This window comes from Ranitomeya imitator, chromosome 5, assembly GCF_032444005.1.
Source record: "Ranitomeya imitator isolate aRanImi1 chromosome 5, aRanImi1.pri, whole genome shotgun sequence".
NCBI classification, from domain to species: Eukaryota; Metazoa; Chordata; class Amphibia; order Anura; family Dendrobatidae; genus Ranitomeya; species Ranitomeya imitator.
In genome coordinates, this window is record NC_091286.1 from 512512251 (window position 1) to 512535568 (window position 23318).

Here is a 23318-nt window from a genome sequence, read left to right on the forward strand (position 1 = left end):
TTTTTAATAACAAACAAAAAAACCATCAAATAATAATGTTCAGTTATGCACTCAATACTTGGTCGGGAATCCTTTGGCAGAAATGACTGCTTCAATGCGGCGTGGCATGGAGGCAATCAGCCTGTGACACTGCTGAGATGTTATGGAGGCCCAGGATGCTTCAATAGCGGCCTTAAGCTCATCCAGAGTGTTGGGTCTTGCGTCTCTCAACTTTCTCTTCACAATATCCCACAGATTCTCTATGGGGTTCAGGTCAGGAGAGTTGGCAGGCCAATTGAGCACAGTAATACCATGGTCAGTAAACCATTTACCAGTGGTTTTGGCACTGTGAGCAGGTGCCAGGTCGTGCTGAAAAATGAAATCTTCATCTCCATAAAGCATTTCAGCCGATGGAAGCATGAAGTGCTCCAAAATCTCCTGATAGCTAGCTGCATTGACCCTGCCCTTGATGAAACACAGTGGACCAACACCAGCAGCTGACATGGCACCCCACACCATCACTGACTGTGGGTACTTGACACTGGACTTCAGGCATTTTGGCATTTCCTTCTCCCCAGTCTTCCTCCAGACTCTGGCACCTTGATTTCCGAATGACATGCAAAATTTGCTTTCATCAGAAAAAAGTACTTGGGACCACTTAGCAACAGTCCAGTGCTGCTTCTCTGTAGCCCAGGTCAGGCGCCTCTGCCGCTGTTTATGGTTCAAAAGTGGCTTTACCTGGGGAATGCGGCACCTGTAGCCCATTTCCTGCACACGCCTGTGCAAGGTAGCTCTGGATGTTTCCACACCAGACTCAGTCCACTGCTTCCTCAGGTTCCCCAAGGTCTGGAATCGGTCCTTCTCCACAATCTTCCTCAGGGTCCGGTCTCCTCTTCTCGTTGTACAGCATTTTCTGCCACATTGTTTCCTTCCAACAGACTTACCATTGAGGTGCCTTGGGACTCTGGGAACAGCCTATTTGTTGAGAAATTTCTTTCTGGGTCTTACCCTCTTGCTTGAGGGTGTCAATGATGGCCTTCTTGACATCTGTGAGGTCGCTAGTCTTACCCATGATGGGGGTTTTGAGTAATGAACCAGGCAGGGAGTTTATAAAAGCCTCAGGTATCTTTTGCATGTGTTTAGAGTTAATTAGTTGATTCAGAAGATTAGGGTAATAGGTCGTTTAGAGAACCTTTTCTTGATATGCTAATTTATTGAGACAGGTTTTTTGGGTTATCAGGAGTTGTATGCCAAAATCATCAGTATTAAAACAATAAAAGACCTGACAAATTTCAGTTGGTGGATAATGAATCTATAATATATGAAAGTTTAATTGTAATCATTACATTATGGTAAATAATGAAATTTAACACTATATGCTAATTTTTTGAGAAGGACCTGTATATGACCCCCTCTATCCTGGTATATATAGCCTCCTCCATCCTAGTATATATTTGGCCCACTCCATCATGGTATATATGGCCCAATTCATTCTGGTATACATGGCCACCATTCTGCCATATATGGCAACATCCTGATATATATGACCCATCATCCTGGTATATATGACCCAACATCCTGGATAAGGGCTGCACATCAAGCCGCACACATAAAAAAAGATTCTTCTCACCTTCATTCTGCTCCCTCGCAGCGCAGCTTCATGTTCTGATGCCGGTAGCTGACCAGCATGTAAGGTGCGAAGCGCGTGCCTTACTGCCATGCACACCCACACACTGACGTCAGCTACCAGAATATTCACGGCTCCACAACCCTGGGTTTATGGGCATGGGGAGCAGTGAATATGCATTCTCGTTAATAGCGGAAACGCGTGATCTCTCAGCTGCTGCAGGAATCTGGTGACTGTGACTAACAGCATGCTCACTATTAAAGGAAGTGAAAATTTACTTCTCCCCAATTCCATATTTCAACCCATCCATCAGTGTCGGCTTCAGTTCAGAGAGGTGGGTGAGATTATGGGAGGGGGAGCAGTGAAAAGTCATTTTCTTCAATAACGGGCACAAGTGTTAGCCAGTCTCCCTGGCTCCTGCCTCCTGTGACTCTGCTCCTCCTCCGCCGCTTCGCCCCCATAGTCACAGCCAGACTAGAGTCTGCAAAATAAAAATAAAGAATCTTTATTTTGCCCTCAATGTTCACCCCCCCCTCAGAGAGGCAGGCGGTAGCACACTAGGTAGGCGCCTATCCTGTCTACCCCTTGTCCCAGTCATGATCATAATTCTGACCATACTGTACATATCAAACCACCATGTTCCTGTTAACTATGATCTCACTGTTGCTAATGATGATAATGACAATTGTAATCTCACAGGTGATAATGATAATTATTTTATTATGTTAATGATGATGATATTTTAAAAACAATTTCTGTGGTGTTATCTCAAAATCATGTTGGTATCTCAGCACATTTCTTCACTCTTTCAGCCTTCCACTGAACTCACCCAGTGCACACTTTCCTCTTCCATGAAGTTATAGAAGGGAATATCTGTTAGACAGAAAAATAGAAAATGTAAATAGTTCTATAGCTCTAAAGTTGGTTAATGACACATTATGAATGCAATATATAGATAACGGTCCAAGTTTCATCAGTGTTTAGATCGGTGACCGTCATCAGAGTTTGGTCAGTGCCAGATTTTACCGTGAGATTTTTGTCAGAGTTTCATCAGTTTTTCTTGGAAGAAAAAGAAAAACTGATGTAGGATTCTCAAACTTTCCTTTAAAACAGTCAATGAAAAGTGGACAGCACACCGATGGCATCGAAGTACTATCCGTTTGTTTTCATGGATCTATAGACTTGTAGTTGCGATTTGGATCTGACACTCAATCAATATCGGACAAGTCTCCGTGCCTCAGTGCAGACCACTTGGTTCAAAGACAAGTCATTGGTCATGTGAATTAGGCCATAGATTATCATAAGTGGCATAGATGTTGGTGAAAAACATGGTTAGTGCTTGCTTGTTTAACCCCTTTACCCCCAAGGGTGGTTTGCACGTTAATGACCGGGCCAATTTTTACAATTCTGACCACTGTCCCTTTATGAGGTTATAACTCTGGAACACTTCAACGGATCCCAGTAATTCTGACACTATTTTCTCGTGACATATTGTACTTCTTGATTGTGGTAAAAATTCTTTGATGGTACCTGCGTTTATTTGTGAAAAAAACGGAAATTTGGCGAAAATTATGAAAATTTTGCAATTTTCCAAATTTGAATTTTTATGCAATTAAATCACAGATATATGTCACACAAAATACTTAATAAGTAACATTTCCCACATGTCTACTTTACATCAGCACAATTTTGGAACCAACATTTTTTTTTGTTAGGGAGTTATAAGGGTTAAAAGTTGACCAGCAATTTCTCATTTTTACAACACCATTTTTTTTTTAGGGACCACATCTCATTCGAAGTTATTTTGAGGGGTCTATATGATAGAAAATAACCAAGTGTGACACCATTCTAAAAACTGCACCCATCAAGGTGCTCAAAACCATATTCAAGAAGTTTATTAACCCTTCTGTTGCTTCACAGGAATTTTTGGAATGTTTAAATGAAAATGAACATTTAACTTTTTTTCACAAAAAATTTACTTCAGCTCCAATTTGTTTTACTTTACCAAGGGTAACAGGAGAAAATGGACCCCAAAAGTTGTTGTACAATTTCTCCTGAGTACACCGATACCCCATATGTGGGGTTAAACCACTGTTTGGGCGCATGACAGAGCTCGGAAGCAAAGGAGCGCCATTTGACTTTTCAATGCAAAATTGACTGGAATCGAGATGGGACACCATGTTGCGTTTGGAGAGCCCCTGATGTGCCTAAACATTGAAACCCCCCACAAAAGACACCATTTTGGAAAGTAGACCCCCTAAGGAACTTATCTGGATGTGTGGTGAGCACTTTGACCCACCAAGTGCTTCACAGAAGTTTATAATGCAGAACCGTAAAAATAAAAAATCATATTTTTTCACAAAAATTATTTTTTCGCCCCCAATTTTTTATTTTCCCAAGGGTAAGAGAAGAAATTGGACCGCAAAAGTTGTTGTACAATTTGTCCTGAGTACCCCGATACCCCATATGTTGGGGTAAATCACTGTTTGGGCGCATGGGAGAGCTCGGAAGGGAAGGAGCGCCGTTTGACTTTTCAATGCAAAATTGACAGGAATTGAGATGGGACGCCATGTTGCATTTGGAGAGCCACTGATGTGCCTAAACATTGAAACCCCCCACAAGTGACACCATTTTGGAAAGTAGACCCCCTAAGGAACTTATCTAGATGTGTTTTGATCGCTTTGACTCACCAAGTGCTTCACAGAAGTTTATAATGCAGAGCCGTAAAAATAAAACAAAAATTTTTTCCCACAAAAATTATTTTTCTAGCCCCCAGTTTTGTATTTTTCCGAGGGTAACAGGAGAAATTGGACCCCAAAATTTGTTGCCCAATTTGTCCTGAGTGCGATGATACACCATATGTGGGGGGAACCACCTTTTGGGCGCATGGGAGGGCTCGGAAGGGAAGGAGTGCCATTTGGAATGCAGACTTAGATGGAATGGTCTGCAGGCGTCACATTGCGTTTGCAGAGCGCCTGATGTACCTAAACAGTAGAAACCCCACACAAGTGACACCATTTTGGAAAATAGAACCCCTAAGGAACTTATCTAGATGTGTGGTGAACGCTTTGACCCACCAAGGGCTTCACAGATGTTTATAACGCAGAGCCGTAAAAATAAAACAAAATTTTTTTCCCACAAAAATTATTTTGTAGCCCCCAGTTTTGTATTTTCCCGAGGGTAAGAGGAGAAATTAGACGCCAAAAGTTGTTGTCCAATTTGTCCTGAGTACGCTGATACCCCATATGTGGGGGGGAACCACCTTTTGGGCGCATGGGAGGGCTCGGAAGGGAAGGAGTGCCATTTGGAATGCAGACTTAGATGGAATTGACTGCAGGCGTCACATTGCGTTTGCAGAGCCCCTAATGTACCTAAACAGTAGAAACCCCCCACAAGTGACCCCATATTGGAAACTAGACCCCCAGGGAACTTATCTAGATGTGTTGTGAGAACTTTGAACCCCCAAGTGTTTCACTACAGTTTATAACGCAGAGCCGTGAAAATAAAAAATCTTTTTTTTTCCACACAAAAATTATTTTTTAGCCCCCAGTATTGTATTTTCCCAAGGGTAACAGGAGAAATTGGACCCCAAAAGTTGTTGTCCTATTCGTACTGAGTACGCTGATACTGCATATGTTAAGGTAAACTCCTGTTTTGGCACACGGGAGAGCTCGGAAGGAAAGGAGCACTGTTTTACTTTTTCATTGCAGAATTGGCTGGAATTGAGATCGGATGCCATGTTGTGTTTGGAGAGCCCCTGATGTGCCTAAACAGTGGAAACCCCCTAATTATAACTGAAACCCTAATCCAAACACACCCCTAACCCTAATCCCAACAGTAACCCTAACCACACCTCTAACCCAGACACACCCCCAACCCTAATCCCAACCCTATTCCCAACTGTAAATGTAATCTAAACCCTAATCGTAACTTTAGCCCCAACCCTAACCCTAACTTTGTGTTGTTTTTTTTTGTTGTTTTTTTGTGTGTTGTTTTTTTTTTTTTCCGTGTGTGTTTTTTTTTTTTTTCTCCATAAGAAGGTGATATTTAATATTGTACACACTGTGAATTGGTTCTATTACTCCAGCTAATGCAATTTTTTGATACACCGTTGTGGTTCTTTTTCCATAGACATGTCTTTCTCTTTTGCAGTTCACAGGGGGTTAATCTAATGAATGTTCTGATTGCCCACCTGAGTTTTAATCTAAGCACTTGTCGTTTTAGTGTTCTGTGTTGTATAAAATGTTAATATGTGGTTCCATTTTCATGCCATGACTAAGACCTGATGGTCGAAACGCGTCGGCGTTGACCACCTGGGACCCCCATCTCTTTTTTGCAAATGTTTGCATTTTAAAGTGTTTCCAATAAATTGACTTTTTAGAAGATCCATGCTGGAGATTATTTTTTCTTTTTAACCCTAACTTTAGCCCCAACCCTAACTGTAGCCTTAACCCTAGCCCTAACCATAGCCCTAACCCTAACCCTAGCCCTAACCCTAACCCTAGCCCTAACCCTAGCCCTTACCCTAGCCCTAACCCTAGCCCTAACGGGAAAATGGAAATAAATATATTTTTTTAATTTTTCCCTAACTAAGGGGTTGATGAAGGGGGGTTTGATTTACTTTTATAGCGGGTTTTTTAGCGGATTTTTATGATTGGCAGCCGTCACACACTGAAAGACGCTTTTAATTGCAAAAAATATTTTTTGCGTTTCCACATTTTGAGAGCTATAATTTTTCTATATTTTGGTCCACAGAGTCATGTGAGGTCTTGTTTTTTGCGGGACGAGTTGACGTTTTTATTGGTATCATTTTCGGGCACGTGACATTTTCTGAACGCTTTTTATTCCAATTTTTGTGAGGCAGAATGACCAAAAACCAGCTATTCATGAATTTCTTTTGGGGGAGGCTTTTATACCGTTCCGCGTTTGGTAAAATCAATGAAGCAGTTTTATTCCTCGGATCAGTACGATTACAGCGATACCTCATTTATATCATTTTTTTATGTTTTGGCGCTTTTATACGATAAAAACTATTTTATAGAAAAAATAATTATTTTTGCATCGCTTTATTCTCAGGACTATAGCTTTTTATTTTTTTGCTGATGATGCTGTATGGCGGCTCGTTTTTTGCGTGACAAGATGACGCTTTCAGTGGTACCATGGTTATTTATATCTGTCTTTTTGATCGCATGTTATTCCACTTTTTGTTCGGCGGTATGATAATAAAGCGTTGTTTTTTGCCGCGTTTTTTGTTTTTTTCTTACGGTGTTTACTGAAGGGGTTAACTAGTGGGCCAGTTTTATAGGTCGGGCCGTTACGGACGCTGCGATACTAAATATGTGTACTTTTATTGTTTGTTTTTATTTATTTAGATAAAGAAATGTATTTATGGGAATAATATATATATATTTTTTTTTCATTATTTAGGAATATTTTTTTTTATTTTTTTTTACACATTTGGAAATTTTTTTTAAAACTTTTTTACTTTGCCCCAGGGGGGACATCACAGATCGCTGATCTGACAGTTTGCACAGCACTCTGTCAGATCACCGATCTGACTTACAGCAGTGCAGGCTTCACAGTGCCTGCTCTAAGCAGGCTCTGTGAAGCCACCTCCCTCCCTGCAGCACCCAGATGCCGCGGCCATCTTGGATCCGGGTCTGGAGCAGGGAGGGAGGTGAGGAGACCCTCGCAGCAACTTGATCACATCGCGTTGCTGCGGGGGGCTCAGGGAAGCCCGCAGGGAGCCCCCTCCCTGCGCGATGCTTCCCTGTACCGCCGGCACATCGCGATCATGTTTGATCGCGGGGGGCCGGGGGTTAATGTGCCGGGAGCGGTCCGTGACCGCTCCTGGCACATAGTGCCGGATGTCAGCTGCGATAGGCAGCTGACAGCCGGCCGCGATCGGCCGCGCTCCCCCCGTGAGCGCGGCCGATCGCGTATGACGTACTATCCCGTCGGTGGTCATAGGGGCCCACCCCACCTCGATGGGATAGTATGTCAGATGTCAGAATGGGGTTAAGAAAAACTAACATCTAAATAAGCAGTGGATATACTTTCTCAGTTGTAAAAATGCTAAAATCTGTTTTCTTACAGCATTTTTTGAGAGAGGGAGTAGAATACATGAGCGCTTTGTCTACTATACATCTTTAAAAAAACGAAATGTTATTAATAAAAGATGCTTTTGTGTTTTTTGCAGCATTTTTCATTTTCTCATTGGTTTTTATGGCTGAAAAAACGCTACAAAAACACTAAAAGAATTGGCATGCTGTAGATTTAAAAAATGCTACAGTTATTAAATTCAGTTCGAAAAAAACAAGCGCGTACGTGAGATTTCATAGCTTTTGCTGATATATTAAAAACAGCTTTTAATTTGTATAAATGCTGCATGTGAACATATCCTGATACAGAGTGTTAAGGACCGGCGGAACGCACCAAGTATAGATGATATGAAACTAGGTGCGTTCGCAGTCCGAGGTCCACCGTGCAGGTAAAGACCCTGCTGCTAGTAAGACGGACTATATGGCGGTACTAAGTATACACACATGGGTTAACTTCACCCTGCGTGAAGGAAGCGATCCTGTTGCGTCACAGGACCGCAGTACCGCACATAGAGCGCGAGAAAGAAGTCAGCGAACTCAACCCCTGCTCAGGATTGAAGTCCGATTAGACACTTGCTGGCACAACACCGCAACTGGGTGTGTAAGGAAACTAATAAATAGAATATAAAGGCACGAGAGTGCGTGCGGTGCCACACTGACGGACGCCACTAACCACCCAGGCTTGGGTAAGGAAAGCGCAGAGGAAGCGCACGGCGCCGTACTGGCGGACACAGCAACTGGACGCTGTGATGTGTGTAACGTGCAGATGGCTAGTCGGGCGCTAGATAGCTACCATCATCCGCGAGCAGTCAACAACACTAGGGAGGGATACTTAGGAGCTTTTATCCATCGACATACATCCATCTACACACACACATATCAAGACAATACTAGCGCATGGCCGTGCGGTCATGCGCAGTTTATATAGTTGCAGCACAGGAAGCTGCTACCGAAGTTTTGCCCTTTCAGGACCTGCCAGGAGGACCAATGGGATGTGCTGCAGTACCTGAGCATGTGACCCTCGATCTCCAACGGGAGATCTTGCCCTGGGCATGCTCAGTGTGTGCAAATAAGGACTTAGTCCCAGAGAAGCTCGCTCGGCGCAGATCAGTGCAGGGTACAACAGGAGAGCCAGAAAAGGCAGCAGTAACCCTCTGCACAGAATCAGTCCCAGCGAGACGCTGGGAGCGACGCCTCCGCTGAGCAGAGCCCACTGCGGCCGAAGCAGAATGGGAGACCGCAGCAGACATGGATCGAGATTCCCCCTGTGCAGCAGAGGAAACTCGACTCCTAACATTACCCCCCCTCCTAGGGCCCCCCCCTCGTTGGGCCTCGCTACGTTCGAAGGCAGCAATAAGCTGCGGAGCCCGAATGTGCTCAGCAGGCTCCCAGGACCTGTCCTTAGGACCGTAACCCTTCCAGTCCACCAAAAAAATGTTTTTGCCACGTACCACCTTGCACCCCAAGATAGCGTTCACCTCGAAATCGTCCGTAGACGAACCCGATGTCCCGGCAGATGACTCAGAAAACCGGGACATGTATACGGGCTTAAGGAGGGACACATGAAAGGTGTCGGTGATACCAAGGCGTGGAGGAAGGGCCAGACGGTAGACCACAGGATTAACCTGTTCGAGGACTTTGAAGGGACCCAAGTAGCGAGGAGCAAATTTAGTGGACTCAACTCGCAGCCTGATGTTACGGGCGGAGAGCCACACCAAGTCGCCAGGAGCAAAGGTCGGGGTGGGGCGCCGATGAGCATCGGCGGAGGACCTCATTCTCTCCTTAGAGGCCCGAATGGCATCCTGAGTGCGGTCCCAAATATCCCGTGCCTCCACAGCCCAGTCTGCCACCCTGGAGTCTGCGGAAGACACGGGCATAGGCACAGGTACCCGTGGATGCTGACCATAGTTGAGGAGGAATGGAGTTTGTCCAGTGGAGTCGGCTACGGCGTTGTTCATCGCAAACTCTGCCCATGATAGCAAGGATGCCCAGTCATCCTGCCTGGCTGAAACAAAATGTCGCAGGTATGTGACCAAGGTCTGGTTGGCCCTCTCTACCGACCCATTCGTCTCGGGATGATAAGCGGAAGAGAGATTCAACTCAATACTGAAAAGACGACACAGCTCTCTCCAGAACCGAGATGCAAACTGGGGACCCCGGTCACTGACAATTTTGTCAGGCATACCATGTAGGCGGAAGATGTGCTTAATGAACAACGCAGCCAAGGCCCGTGCCGAAGGTAACCGTGGTAGCGGCACCAAATGCACCATTTTCGAGAAATGATCGGTGATGACCCAAATGATGGTACAGCCGCAAGACTTGGGCAAACCCACGACAAAGTCCATCCCGACCATCTCCCAGGGCCTATCTGCCACCGGCAAGGGATAGAGCAACCCAGCTGGCCTTTGACGCTGAGATTTATTTTTGGCGCAGGAGACACACGCCAGAATATAATCCCTGACATCCCGGACCATATGCGGCCACCAGTACGTCCTCGCCAGTAGCTCAGATGTCCTCTTTGTCCCAAAGTGTCCACCCACTCTGGACGAATGAGCCCAAGAGAGAACCTCCGGTCGCAAATTAATGGACACAAAAGTCTTGCCCAGAGGCACAGACTCCAGCGAAACCGGCGCTACGGTTCTCAGGCTCTCAGAAGGAACAATAAGCCGAGGCTCCTCTTCCTCCTCTTCAGTTGACATAACTGAGCGAGAGAGAGCGTCAGCACGAATATTCTTCTCCCCAGCGAGAAAATGACGAGAAAAGTGGAACCGGGAAAAGAACAAGGACCATCTGGCTTGGCGAGAATTTAGCCGCTGGGCTGTTTGTAAGTAGACCAAATTTTTGTGGTCAGTGTAAACCTGGAAGGGAAACCGCGCACCTTCCAGAAGATGTCTCCACTCTGAAAAGGCCAACTTCATTGCTAGCAGCTCCCTATCCCCGATGAAGTAGTTTCTCTCCGCTGGCAAGAAGGTCTTAGAGAAGAAGAAGCATGGATGCTTCCGACCTTGAGCATCCTTCTGATAGAGGACTGCTCCAGCACCAACGGATGAGGCATCCACCTCCATTAGGAATGGCTTATCCACATCGGGACGATGTAAGATGGGAGCGCTAGCAAAGTGGGACTTAATAGAACTGAAGGCCTTGGAGACCTCTTCCGACCACAATTTAGGATTCGCTCCCTTCTTGGTGAGGGCTACCAAGGGAGCTACCAGAGTTGAGAAGTGGGGAATGAACTGGCGGTAATAGTTAATGAACCCCATAAAGCGCTGCACCGCTTTAAGAGAATGGGGCTCTTGCCAGTCCATCACAGCCTGTAGTTTGGCAGGATCCATAACCAATCCCTGGGCGGAGATGATATAGCCCAGGAACGGTAAAGACTCCTGCTCAAACATACACTTCTCCAACTTAGCATAAAGAGAGTTTGCCCGTAGGAGGTCGAAGACTCTGCCAACATCTCTCCGGTGGGAGTCAATATTTGGAGAAAAGATGAGAATATCATCCAGATAGACTACAACTGAGGTGGAAAGCATATCCCGGAAGATGTCGTTGACAAAGTCTTGAAAAACGGCTGGGGCATTAATGAGCCCGAAGGGCATCACCAGATACTTATAGTGCCCATCTCTGGTGTTAAACGCCGTTTTCCATTCGTCCCCCTCACGGATGCGAATCAGGTTGTAAGCACCCCGCAGATCTAATTTAGTAAACACTCTAGCTCCCCGAAGCCTATCAAAGAGCTCGGATATCAAGGGCAAAGGATACTTGTTCTTAACGGTGATAGCGTTAAGACCCCTGTAGTCTATACATGGACGTAGTTCCCCATTCTTCTTCTGCACGAAGAAGAACCCTGCCCCAGCAGGTGACACTGACTTCCTGATAAACCCTCTTGCCAGATTCTCTTGAATGTACTGAGACATGGCCTCCATCTCCGGGAGAGATAATGGATAAACTCGACCCCGGGGAGGCTCCGCACCAGGCAAGAGATCGATAGGACAGTCATAGGGGCGATGGGGCGGAAGGGTCTCCGCCGCCTTTTTGGAGAACACGTCTGCGTAAGACCAATATTGCTTGGGGAGAGAGGATAGATCTGCGGGTACCTCAGTAGTAGCAACCTGAACGCACTCTCGGTGACACCTACCCCCACATGATTCACCCCATCCCAGAATTCTGCCTGAGCACCACTCGATGTGAGGAGAGTGGTACCGTAGCCAAGGTATCCCCAACAGGACCTCATCAATACCCTCAGGAATGATGAGCAGAGAAATAATCTCCTGATGGGATGGCGACATGGACAGAGTAAAAGGGATGGTCTGATGTGTTATCTGTGCGGGGAGTGTCGACCCATTCACCACTCGTACCGTTACTGGTTGAGATAGCATAACCAGGGGTATTGCGTGACGTTGGGCGAAGGCAGAAGACATGAAATTGCCCTCCGCCCCAGAATCCACGCAGAGGTCTACCGAGTGGGAGGATGAGCCAAAGGTAATTGTCCCCTTAAAGGACAATTTGGAGGCAAACGTCGCAGTGTCTAGTGCACCTCCACCTACTACCACTAGACGCTGACGTTTCCTCGTCTGCTGGGAACATCTGGTGGCAAGATGTCCTGACTGCTGGCATACATGGCAACCCTGGAGTGCACGAGCGGTCTGGGACTTAGATCCCGCTCGTGACACCACCTTAGGTTCATGGAACTCAGGAGCCTGGACTGGAGATTCCAAAGGTTTGGCGAAGGTGGGAGCCAGCCGAAACCTCTGCCTACACTGGGCTCGCTCTAACCTCCGCTCGTGAAAAAGGAGGTCAATGCGAGTAGATACTGTTATTAACTCTTCCAGTGTGGCGGGAATCTCCCTAGTGGCCAGAGCATCCTTAACGTGGTCAGCCAGCCCCCTCCAAAATATAGGGATAAGGGCTTTATCCGACCACTCCAGCTCAGATGCTAGAGTGCAGAAATGGACGGCAAAAAGGCTGACCAAGGACGAGCCCTGAGTCAGTGCCAACAGTTGGAGCGCCGTATCATGGGTGACACGAGGTCCTAGAAAGACCTGTTTCAGAGTGCTCAGGAATAACGGAGCACTCTGCACCACATGATCGCCACGCTCCCACAGCGGCGTAGCCCACTGCAATGCCCTGTCCGACAATAAGGAAATTATAAAGCCCACCTTAGCCCGCTCTGTATGGAAACGAGAGGCCAGAAGCTCGAGATGTATTGAGCACTGAGTCACGAAACCCCTACAGGACTTACTGTCACCAGAAAATTTCTCTGGTAGCGGGAGGCGAGATAGCGTCGGTACAGGGGCGACAGTGGACAAGGTAGCTGCAGCCACACTTGCAGCCTGAACAGCGACAGCAGTAACATCCACAGCTGAGGTTGAACGCTCTAGAGCCGCCAAACTTCCCTCCAGCTGCTGGATGTACCGCTGTAGACGCTGATCGTCCGTCATTACTAGCCAGACCTTGGCGCTAGTATTATGTTAAGGACCGGCGGAACGCACCAGGTATAGATGATATGAAACTAGGTGCGTTCGCAGTCCGAGCTCCACCGTGCAGGTAAAGACCCTGCTGCTAGTAAGACGGACTATATGGCGGTACTAAGTATACACACATGGGTTAACTTCACCCTGCGTGAAGGAAGCGATCCTGTTGCGTCACAAGACCGCAGTACCGCACATAGAGCGCGAGCAAGAAGTCAGCGAACTCAACCCCTGCTCAGGATTGAAGTCTGATTAGACACTTGCTGGCACAACACCGCAACTGGGTGTGTAAGGAAACTAATAAATAGAATATAAAGGCACGAGAGTGCGTGCGGTGCCACACTGACGGACGCCACTAACCACCCAGGCTTGGGTAAGGAAAGCGCAGAGGAAGCGCACGGCGCCGTACTGGCGGACACAGCAACTGGACGCTGTGATGTGTGTAACGTGCAGATGGCTAGTCGGGCGCTAGATAGCTACCATCATCCGCTAGCAGTCAACAACACTAGGGAGGGATACTTAGGAGCTTTCATCCATCGACATACATCCATCTACACACACACATTATCAAGACAATACTAGCGCATGGCCGTGCGGTCATGCGCAGTTTATATAGTTGCAGCACAGGAAGCTGCTACCGAAGTTTTGCCCTTTCAGGACCTGCCAGGAGGACCAATGGGATGTGCTGCAGTACCTGAGCATGTGACCCTCGATCTCCAACGGGAGATCTTGCCCTGGGCATGCTCAGTGTGTGCAAATAAGGACTTAGTCCCAGAGAAGCTCGCTCGCCGCAGATCAGTGCAGGGTACAACAGGAGAGCCAGAAAAGGCAGCAGTAACCCTCTGCACAGAATCAGTCCCAGCGAGACTCTGGGAGCGATGCCTCCGCTGAGCAGAGCCCACTGCGGCCAAAGCAGAATGGGAGACCGCAGCAGACACGGATCGAGATTCCCCCTGTGCAGCAAAGGAAACTCGACTCCTAACACAGAGTTATATGGAATCAAATGGAAGTAAATCACATCTTATTCTATAGGGTGATTGATTAGTGAGATATTTTCTGTTAGAACCCATGATCATTTCTGATTGTTTTTACCTGGATTATCTATAATTACTTCTAATAAATCATCTGTTCCTCGATCCTTTTTACTGCACCTTAAACAAATAATAATATTAAAAATAATAATAATAATAATAATAATAATAATAATAAAAAAGCATTGAAAAGCCTTTATCTTTCTGTACAGGATTTAGAGAAGTAAGTAAGTAGATACATTGATGCACCGTGCAGGATAATGCAGACAGATGGGACTTTGTGTTTAAAAAGATTGTCGATGCAAGTCTCCTCCAGCTAATTTGAACATTGTAGAGGTGCTCGCCCAATTTTGACCCCCACTCTCTTCCAAATTAGTATTAGCCAGAGTAGAAAGCCAATGTCATATTATACAGTTAGGTCCATATATATTTGGACAGAGACAACATTTTTCTAAATTTGGTTATATACATTACCACAATGAATTTTAAACAAAACCATTCAGATGCAGTTGAAGTTCAGACGTTCAGCTTTCATTTGAGGGTATCCACATTAAAATTAGATGAAGGGTTTAGAAGTTTCAGCTCCTTAACATGTGCCATCCTGTTTTTAAAGGGACCAAAAGTAATTGGACAATTGATTCCAAGGTTATTTCATGGACACGTGTGGGCAATCCCTTCGTTATTTCATTCTCAATTAAGCAGATAAAAGGTTTGGAGTTCATTTGAGGTGTGGTGCTTGCATTTGGAAGGTTTTGCTGTGAAGTAAACATGCGGTCAAAGGAGCTCTCCATGCAGGTGAAACAAGCCATCCTTAAGCTGCAAAAACAGAAAAAACCAATCCGAGAAATTGCTACAATATTAGGAGTGGCAAAATCTACAGTTTGGTACATCCTGAGAAAGAAAGAAAGCACTGGTGAACTCATCAATGCAAAAAAAACCTGGGCGCCCACGGAAGGCAACAGTGATGGATGATCGCAGAATAATCTCCATGGTGAAGAGAAACCCCTTCACAACAGCCAACCAAGTGAACAATACTCTCCAGGAGGTCGGCGTATCAATATCCAAATCTACCATAAAGAGAAGACTGCATTAAAGTAAATACAGAGGGTTCACTGCACGGTGCAAGCCACTCATAAGCATCAAGAATAAAAAGGCTAGACTGGACTTTGCTAAAAAACATCTAAAAAAGCCAGCACAGTTCTGGAAGAACATTCTTTGGACAGATGTAACCAAGATCAACCTCTACCAGAATGATGGAAAGATAAAAGTATGGCGAAGGCGTGGTACAGCTCATGATCCAAAGCATACCACATCATCTGTAAAACACAGCGGAGGCAGTGTGATGGGTTGGGCATGCATGGCTGCCAGTGGCACTGGGTCACTAGTGTTTATTGATGATGTGACACAGGACAGAAGCAGCCGAATGAATTCTGAGGTATTCAGAGACATACTGTGTGCTCAGATCCAGCCAAATGCAGCCAAACTGATTGGTCGTCGTTTCATATTACAGATGGACAATGACCCAAAACATAAAGCCAAAGCAACCCAGGAGTTTATTAAAGCAAAGAAGTAGAATATTCTTGAATGGCCAAGTCAGTCACCTGATCTCAACCCAATTGAGCGTGCATTTCACATGTTAAAGACTAAACTTCAGACAGAAAGGCCCACAAACAAACAGCAACTGAAAACCACCGCAGTGAAGGCCTGGCAGAGCATCAAAAAGGAGGAAACACAGCGTCTGGTGATGTCCTTGTGTTCAAGATTTCAGGCAGTCATTGCCAACAAAGGGTTTTCAACCAAGTACTAGAATTCAACATTTTATTTAAAATTATTGAATCTGTCCAATTACTTTTGGTCCCTTTAAAAACAGGGTGGCACATGTTAAGGAGCTGAAACTCCTAAACCCTTCATTCAATTTTAATGTGGATACCCTCAAATGAAAGCTAAAAGTCTGATCTTGAACTGCATCTGAATTGTTTTGTTTAAAATTCATTGTGGTGATGTCTATAACCAAAATTAGAAAAATGTTGTCTCTGTCCAAATATATATGGACCTAACTGTATGTCCTATTCAGCTTTAAAGCATGAGAAATATTAAATACCAGCTGTTTTTTTGAGTTATAACAGCTGATTGCTCGGAGGTGTAGAGATGGGATCCCCAATGATTAGATTAGAATTATGGGAATTGCCGTTACAAAATCTTTTATTTTTGGGATTTACAATCTTTTTAAGACAATTAGGAAGCTTGCAATACCTTAAGAGATAAATGCATCACATATATATCTGCACTTGGTCTCACAACAATTCTGTGTATTTATTAAAATTTTAAAATGACTTATAAGTTCTCATATTCTGTGATCTCCGATATCTACTATTTCTACAAAGCAGGATACACTTTTCTGACTGTTGTTGGAGTGAACCAACAGATTACAAAAAGAGTTTATCAGGAAACTAAGACACATTAATAAGCCAATATAGTCCAGAAGAAGACAACTTTTGATTTGACTCTAGAGCTATTCAATTCCTGTCAGGCTCTTTTTCTTATAGGCGGATTGACAAATACACCCAAAAAACTATGAAAACAAACAAGGACGAAATACAATAAAAACTTTTATTAATGATTCATCAGACAGCATAACAGACATAACTTAAAAATATTATACTCGTAAAAGAATATGGGACACAGAGATCCTTACCACCCAGGAAACAAATCAAAATGACATCAAGATTATAGCTGTAACATACAAAATGCCCAATCCTATATATCTATAATCCTATATATCCAGGTGAACCCCATGGAAGAAGCTAATACATTGGGATTTCGGTTCATTTCCACCCAGGTCTCTGTTCCAGTTATTACCCAGCATCTATGCTTGCTCTGTTACTTCTCCCTCTCTTGGCTTTATTTACTATGATAACCGCAATCACTTGGCCACTTGGCCTATCATTATAGATACTGCATATGAGATTGTGCATTTTGTATGTTACTCTTATAATCTTCATATCATGTTGATTTGCTTCCTGGGTGGTATGGAGCTCTGTGTCCCATTCTCTTACATAACTTGCTTTAAATTATGTCTATGTCATGTTTTCTGATGAATCATTCATAAAGGTTGGTAGTTTATTTGGGCCATTTGTGCTTCTATAGCTATTTTTGGGTTTCTTTACTGTTTGAGAGTGCATTAAATGTATTTTGGCCTCATATAGGTTCTTGATGAGTCGTCCTGTGTGTGTAAACATCAATGGTTGGCCATCAGAATCATTCCCTCCGGTTGGCCTAAGGATTTCCAGTGACAGCAAAAACACTGAGATTCCTGTAAAATTTTAACTGATCCAGTAAAGTCTGGGGCGGCATTAGACAGCCAACCATTATTATTATTGTCCCTATGCCCAGCTCATACACAATTATCACACAGAAACAACATATTATGCTTTGTCCAGTGATCATCACTCACTAGCTCTCATGGTGGAAAGGATGAAGTATCCATTATTCTACATTAACCCATCTAATTTTATACACTGCAGATATATAATAATGGCTGCTATGTGCAGGTATTTCTAGCTATAAATAATGAATATAATACAAGTGACCAGTAACTTACCAGGAACAACATCGTCGACATTTATTAATGGCAAACGCCACAACTTCAGAACCAAAATCCGCAATAAACCCAGAGGCTTTTGCAAAAAGGAAAATCACAACAATCTTCAAAACTCCTGTGTAAGAAAGGCATTAGATTTAGGATTGAGGTCACTATAAATTTCCAACATGAACCTTAGACATAGAGTAACCCTGCTCTAAATAGGAGTAAGACGTGTGGACCCCGGTGTAAGGAGGAAGATATTGGATGAAAGATTCTCAGCTTGTGAAGAGAAATGTCAGTGTTATGAACTACTTATGTGAAGACTGTCTGTTGGTGTCATCAGCTCTAATATTATAAACCTTTTCATTATAATATATCCCCAAAATTACCAAACTGAGGCTGCAATGTGAATTCTGAGAGGACCCCTGAATGAGGCAGCAGAGCCCCTCATTTTCAGAATATTGGTTATTGCTTTCATTAAATAACAAGCCCAATACGTGTTCAATACCAGAATATCATATATATGTATATATATATATATATGTACACAGTATATAATGCTCATCATGATGCTGATATCATATAGTCCATACATAGTGTAGTTTACAATGCATACAGTTCATATACTATAAATATTGTCAGCATGCCACATGGCATAATGCCCATATAACACCGTCCGTAACGTCCCGGAGAGTCTTTATACTAACAGGAAATGACACGTAATCAGACAATCCGCATCGCTCACAAATCACCTGCTGGCGCTGTGTGATATACGTCATCACAGGGCAGTGTGTGGAGAGTAGATCACTTCTGAAATACAACTCCAGAAAGTCGCAAGGAGGTTTTGTATCCCTCTATCATGGGCCCAAAGTTTCTGCCAACACTGCCGAAATGTTGGATAAGGGCACTAAAGAATGAAATGATAAGAAAAAGTTAAACCTTTTTCCAGAACACACCTGACATCTTCACTCGCCTTCACTATAAACCCTCAAAGGCGTCACACAGCGGAACTCCATGTACATAACCTTTCCCTCCATTGTGAAGTCATCATGTTCCATTCTATCCCATTATGATGATGTCGGGGATGTAACCATGACAACTACAAGCTATAAAGTGATATTAATGTCACCTATCTCTGTCTGTGGCTACCCTAGATTACACAACAGTGCCTAGTTCATGTGTGCAAATGGGGGGTCCTTACTAATTAAATATTTCATGGCGGCTCACAGCTCCTTTAATGTCAATGAAGCATGAAGAAAAGCCCCGACACCCTGAGTATATTCAGCCAAAGCAAATCTTTATTAATTAAACAAATTGAAAAGTAATGATAAAACTAAGTGCTGCTATGTAAATATGGGATATACAGTATACATTTACACCAGCCAGTTTTATATAACATAGTAGTGCGATTAACACCTAGTAAGACTATAAAGTGATTATTTGCAATATAGTTCACTTAATAAATAATGATACACCTATGCAAGCCAGGTCCGCATAACATATAAAAGTAATGACCAAATTTAGGCATAAAGTGCAAGTATGACATTAAGGATCTCACTTTGTCTTGGACAGGGGGTTTATGTACAGGGCTAAAGGCTACACACTGAATCTTTGACACAGGTGAAAGAAAGGCTATAGTTCTCTATAGAATGGCCCCTTGGAACTTACATTATAACATTTGAATGCCTGGCAATCTGTCATAATCTTTGAGAAAATCTGGCAATTTCGCATAATTCCTTGCAGCGATCACATCACATGATTTAACACAATCAATCAGTTGAGACTATCACAGGGAAATATAGATTGACCAAGAACCAAATAATTTGAAACAATTAGCAAAGCTACCAATTTTGAGTTTCAAAAGGTTCACTTTCCTCTATGTATGGACACATTTAACACAAAAATAAATTTAATCTTAGTTGATATATTGACTAAATTATGTCAGCAGGTTTTTGCTATGTAATCTGAAGGTACCCTTACTAACTATGTTACTATTTAGGTTCTGTAGAAGGACGTAGATCTGGGGATTTATTATGATGGAATATAGGCTGAACTGGATGGACAAATGTCTTTTTTCGGCCTTACTAACTATGTTACTATGTTACTATGTTACTATGTTACCATGCTGTTAGAGTTAAAACACAGATTTCAGTGATGCCTCTGTGGTCTTGATTACTTGCAATCATTGTTTTAGCACCGGAAGCTTTTTCTTTAATGGACACAGAAGAGCGTGCCTCTTGGTCCAACTCCGCCCCCTTTACTGATAAGCAGCTCACTGTCTCTAGCTACAGAACATGTTGTTGTTGGGGTTAGTTTTCTCAGCTCTGCTAAATCTAAAAACTCTGTGTCAGAATGGCTGCACCCAGTAACCTAAGTGATACATCGTTGGAACCACGATCTCTTTGCCTACATCAGACTGCTCTCAGATGAAATAGCACAAACCTGCTGACAGATTCCCTTTAAAAGGAACCTGTTATGTAATTTGTATACTGCCCCCAGTGCAGTGTTAGTGATGTAATGTGCATCACTATCATGTTTCTTTCATGAAAAAATTGTCTAATTATTTAGTCATAGGTGTTTGCTTCATTTCATTAAGTCTCTGCTCACACAATTTAAATGATGTTCCTAAGGTTACACCGAAGTCACTCTGATCCGCTTTGAAAAATCCCACGCTTGCGCAGTGTGTATCATGGAGCCGTGCTTGCGCAGTGTTGGGGAGTCACGCATGCGTCGTAATGAGTGGCTCTCCACACATGCACAATGAAGCTGTGTCTAGTACCCAGCTTCATTGACTTTATAGACTGTGTGCAGCCAGGAAGCCGTTCGTCAGAGCGCATACACAGTTCCCAAATCGACACTGTGCAACAGCTGGATTTTTCAAAGTTTACATGCTAAAAAGGACATGACAGGTTCCCTTTAAATGAATGCAGCACTAAGTTTCAGTCAGTATTTTAATTTTTATATTCTTTACCAGACCAAAAGATATGAAATTTCATGCCTACTCCTAGTTTTTGAATTGCCAGTAATACTTGTTGATAGTGATGCCTGTGTACAGAATGCTGTTGCCTTTACTGTCTCTCATGTAGCAGCACAGCTTTAATGCTGTAGTATTTTGTCCTCTTACAATCCAAAGGGAATCTCTGCTACCTTGTGCAGACAGATGCTGATACTGAGAAATATTTGATTTTCATTTCCCTATCTAGGTCCTCTCCTCCTTATACATTCTTAGAAACCCTATGTCATACTCCCATGCTTCAAGCAAGTGTGAGATCGATTACAATATATATTGTAATGCACAATCTCATCTGGTCTATTGGTCCGCAATAAAACACGGAGACTAGAACTGAGCGAGCACTAAAATGCCCGGGTGCTCATCATTGTAACCAAGCAATTCCTAATACTCACATGCTCATTTCGAGTAAAATGGGAGTTAATGGGAAAGCCAAGCTTTTTTCCATCAGACTCTACAAGGAGTTATGGGCGGCAGTAAAAATGTTCAAATGGATGGGAAAAGTGCTAAATGGAAGGAGAACAGTGTGGGGAAAGAACTGATAAAAATAAAGGACTCAGATACACCCTGTATTAGACATAAAGGAGGGCCCCATACACATTCTGTTCAAATTGTCATGTATTGGTGCTCCTAGACTCATAAAGGCTAAGCACTTTTGAGGTTTATATACCAAGGAAATGTACTCCAGACCATGGAATAGTCTATAGGTGAGCAATATAAGGACTCTTTCACACGTCCGTGTCTCCAGTACATGTGGTGACAGTTTTCACACGTACCGGCGACACCGACACACGTCTGTGCACATGTCAGTGTGTTAGCATGGACCATGTGTCCATGGGCAAAACACGCTGACATGTCCGTTTTTTACCATCAGCAAAACATCCCGTACACGTGCAGTCAGATGACACACATGGATGCCATCCGTGTGACACGCACTGGTGCCAGAGAAGAAGCAGTACAGTAAGCACTGTTCCCCGGTGCTTCGTCTGATGATGGCTCTCATCGTTCTTCCGTACTCTGTCAGTGATCAAGGTGAGCAGGGGAGAATGATGAGAGTTATTTTCAAGCAAGGACAATGACAGCAGGCGGCGACTGATGGGACTTTGAGCGACATTTACTTTTTTTTGGATCGAGTCGGGTTTCGTGAAACCCGACTTTGTCAAAAGTCGAGTCGGGTGAAATCGGCCGATTATTTCGAAAAGTCGGTGGCTGACCGAAACACGAAGCCCAATGCAAGTCAATGGGGAATCAAAGTCGGCAGTGAGTGGAGGACAGGAAAACACCTACAGTGCCCATTTTAATGCCAAAAACATCAATTCTTATTACTTAAGCTTGTCAATCTTAATTTACTTTAGAATAATAGTTAGGTATTGAAAACGGGGTCATTTTGCTAAAGTTGTGGGGGGGTAGGGCTGGCTCAAGATTTTCGTGGGTCCAGAAAACACGGAGTACGTCACAGCGGTGGAGCAGGGAGAGATAAGTATTTCAACTATGCAAGTGCTGTGATCCTGAGCAAGCAGGGGGGCCCACTCGTTGGCCCTTGGCACTGGCGCAGGGCCCCTCATAGTACGGCGGTGTGTTTGATGGTGGGTGGCGCCTCCCACTGCCAGAGACACTTTTGCGTACTATGAGGGGCCCTGTGCCAGTGACGTTGCCAACGAGTATGCCCCCCCACCTGATGAAAGAACCTACACTTTCATCTGCGCCTTCCTCTTTGTCCCCGTGTAAGGTGGTATGGTATGCGGGAAGGGGAACCTGACATTCAGCAGGGTCAGATTCAGGCTGTGTAGAGTGCAAGGGGAATGTAGTGGTCTGGGTCAATGTACCAGCAGACTCATCTAGCAGTGGCTGGGCAATGGGCAGGATGAGGAGAAAACACAGATATAGGCCCAAAAAATAAAGTAGGCTAAATGCAGTTTGTAATGTGCACCTTCCTCTGTGTCACCGTGTAAGGTGCTATAGCGTTCGGGACGGGGCACCATAGTCTCATCAGTGTCAGATTCTGGCTCTGAAGTAGGGCAATGTAGTGATCTGAGTCAATGGAACAGCATTATAATCTAGCTGTGGCTGTGCATCAGTGCACTCCATGTCCGATTCATCTTGTAATGGGCATTTAACAATTTCCCATTCTAACCCAGGCACGGTATGTGTAAAGAGCTCCATGGAGTAACCTGTAGTGTCGCCTGACGCATCCTTCACTTTTGGTTTGGGTGAAGGACACAAGGAAACATCCACTGATGACTCGCTGCTTTTATATTTGGAACTTTCTGAAGAGGAGGCGAAAGAGCTAGAGGCTGAGTCAGCAAGGAAAGCCAAAACTTTTTCCTGCTGCTCCGGCTTTAAAAGCCGTTTTCCTACTCCCAGATAAGGGAGCCTTCGAGGCCTTGTGTAGCCAGACGATGACGCTGGCTCAACACCTCCAGCCTTAGGTGCTATTGTGGTTTTGCCACTACCACCAGATGCACCACCATCAGTACCAGCTTGCAACCACCGCCCACGGCCTCTTCCACCTGACTTCC

The 23318-nt window shown here is 44.2% G+C and overlaps 1 long non-coding RNA gene across 1 annotated transcript; it reads right to left on the reverse strand.

Annotated features, from left to right (window-relative positions):
- Nucleotides 1-2324: 2324 nt before the first annotated feature.
- LOC138680848 (uncharacterized) lies at nucleotides 2325-18688 on the reverse strand. The gene is made up of 4 exons (XR_011321808.1): nucleotides 18542-18688; nucleotides 17808-17922; nucleotides 14268-14326; nucleotides 2325-2479 (listed from the first exon to the last, which is right to left on the reverse strand). It is a non-coding gene; the product is annotated as an uncharacterized lncRNA (long non-coding RNA).
- Nucleotides 18689-23318: the final 4630 nt, after the last annotated feature.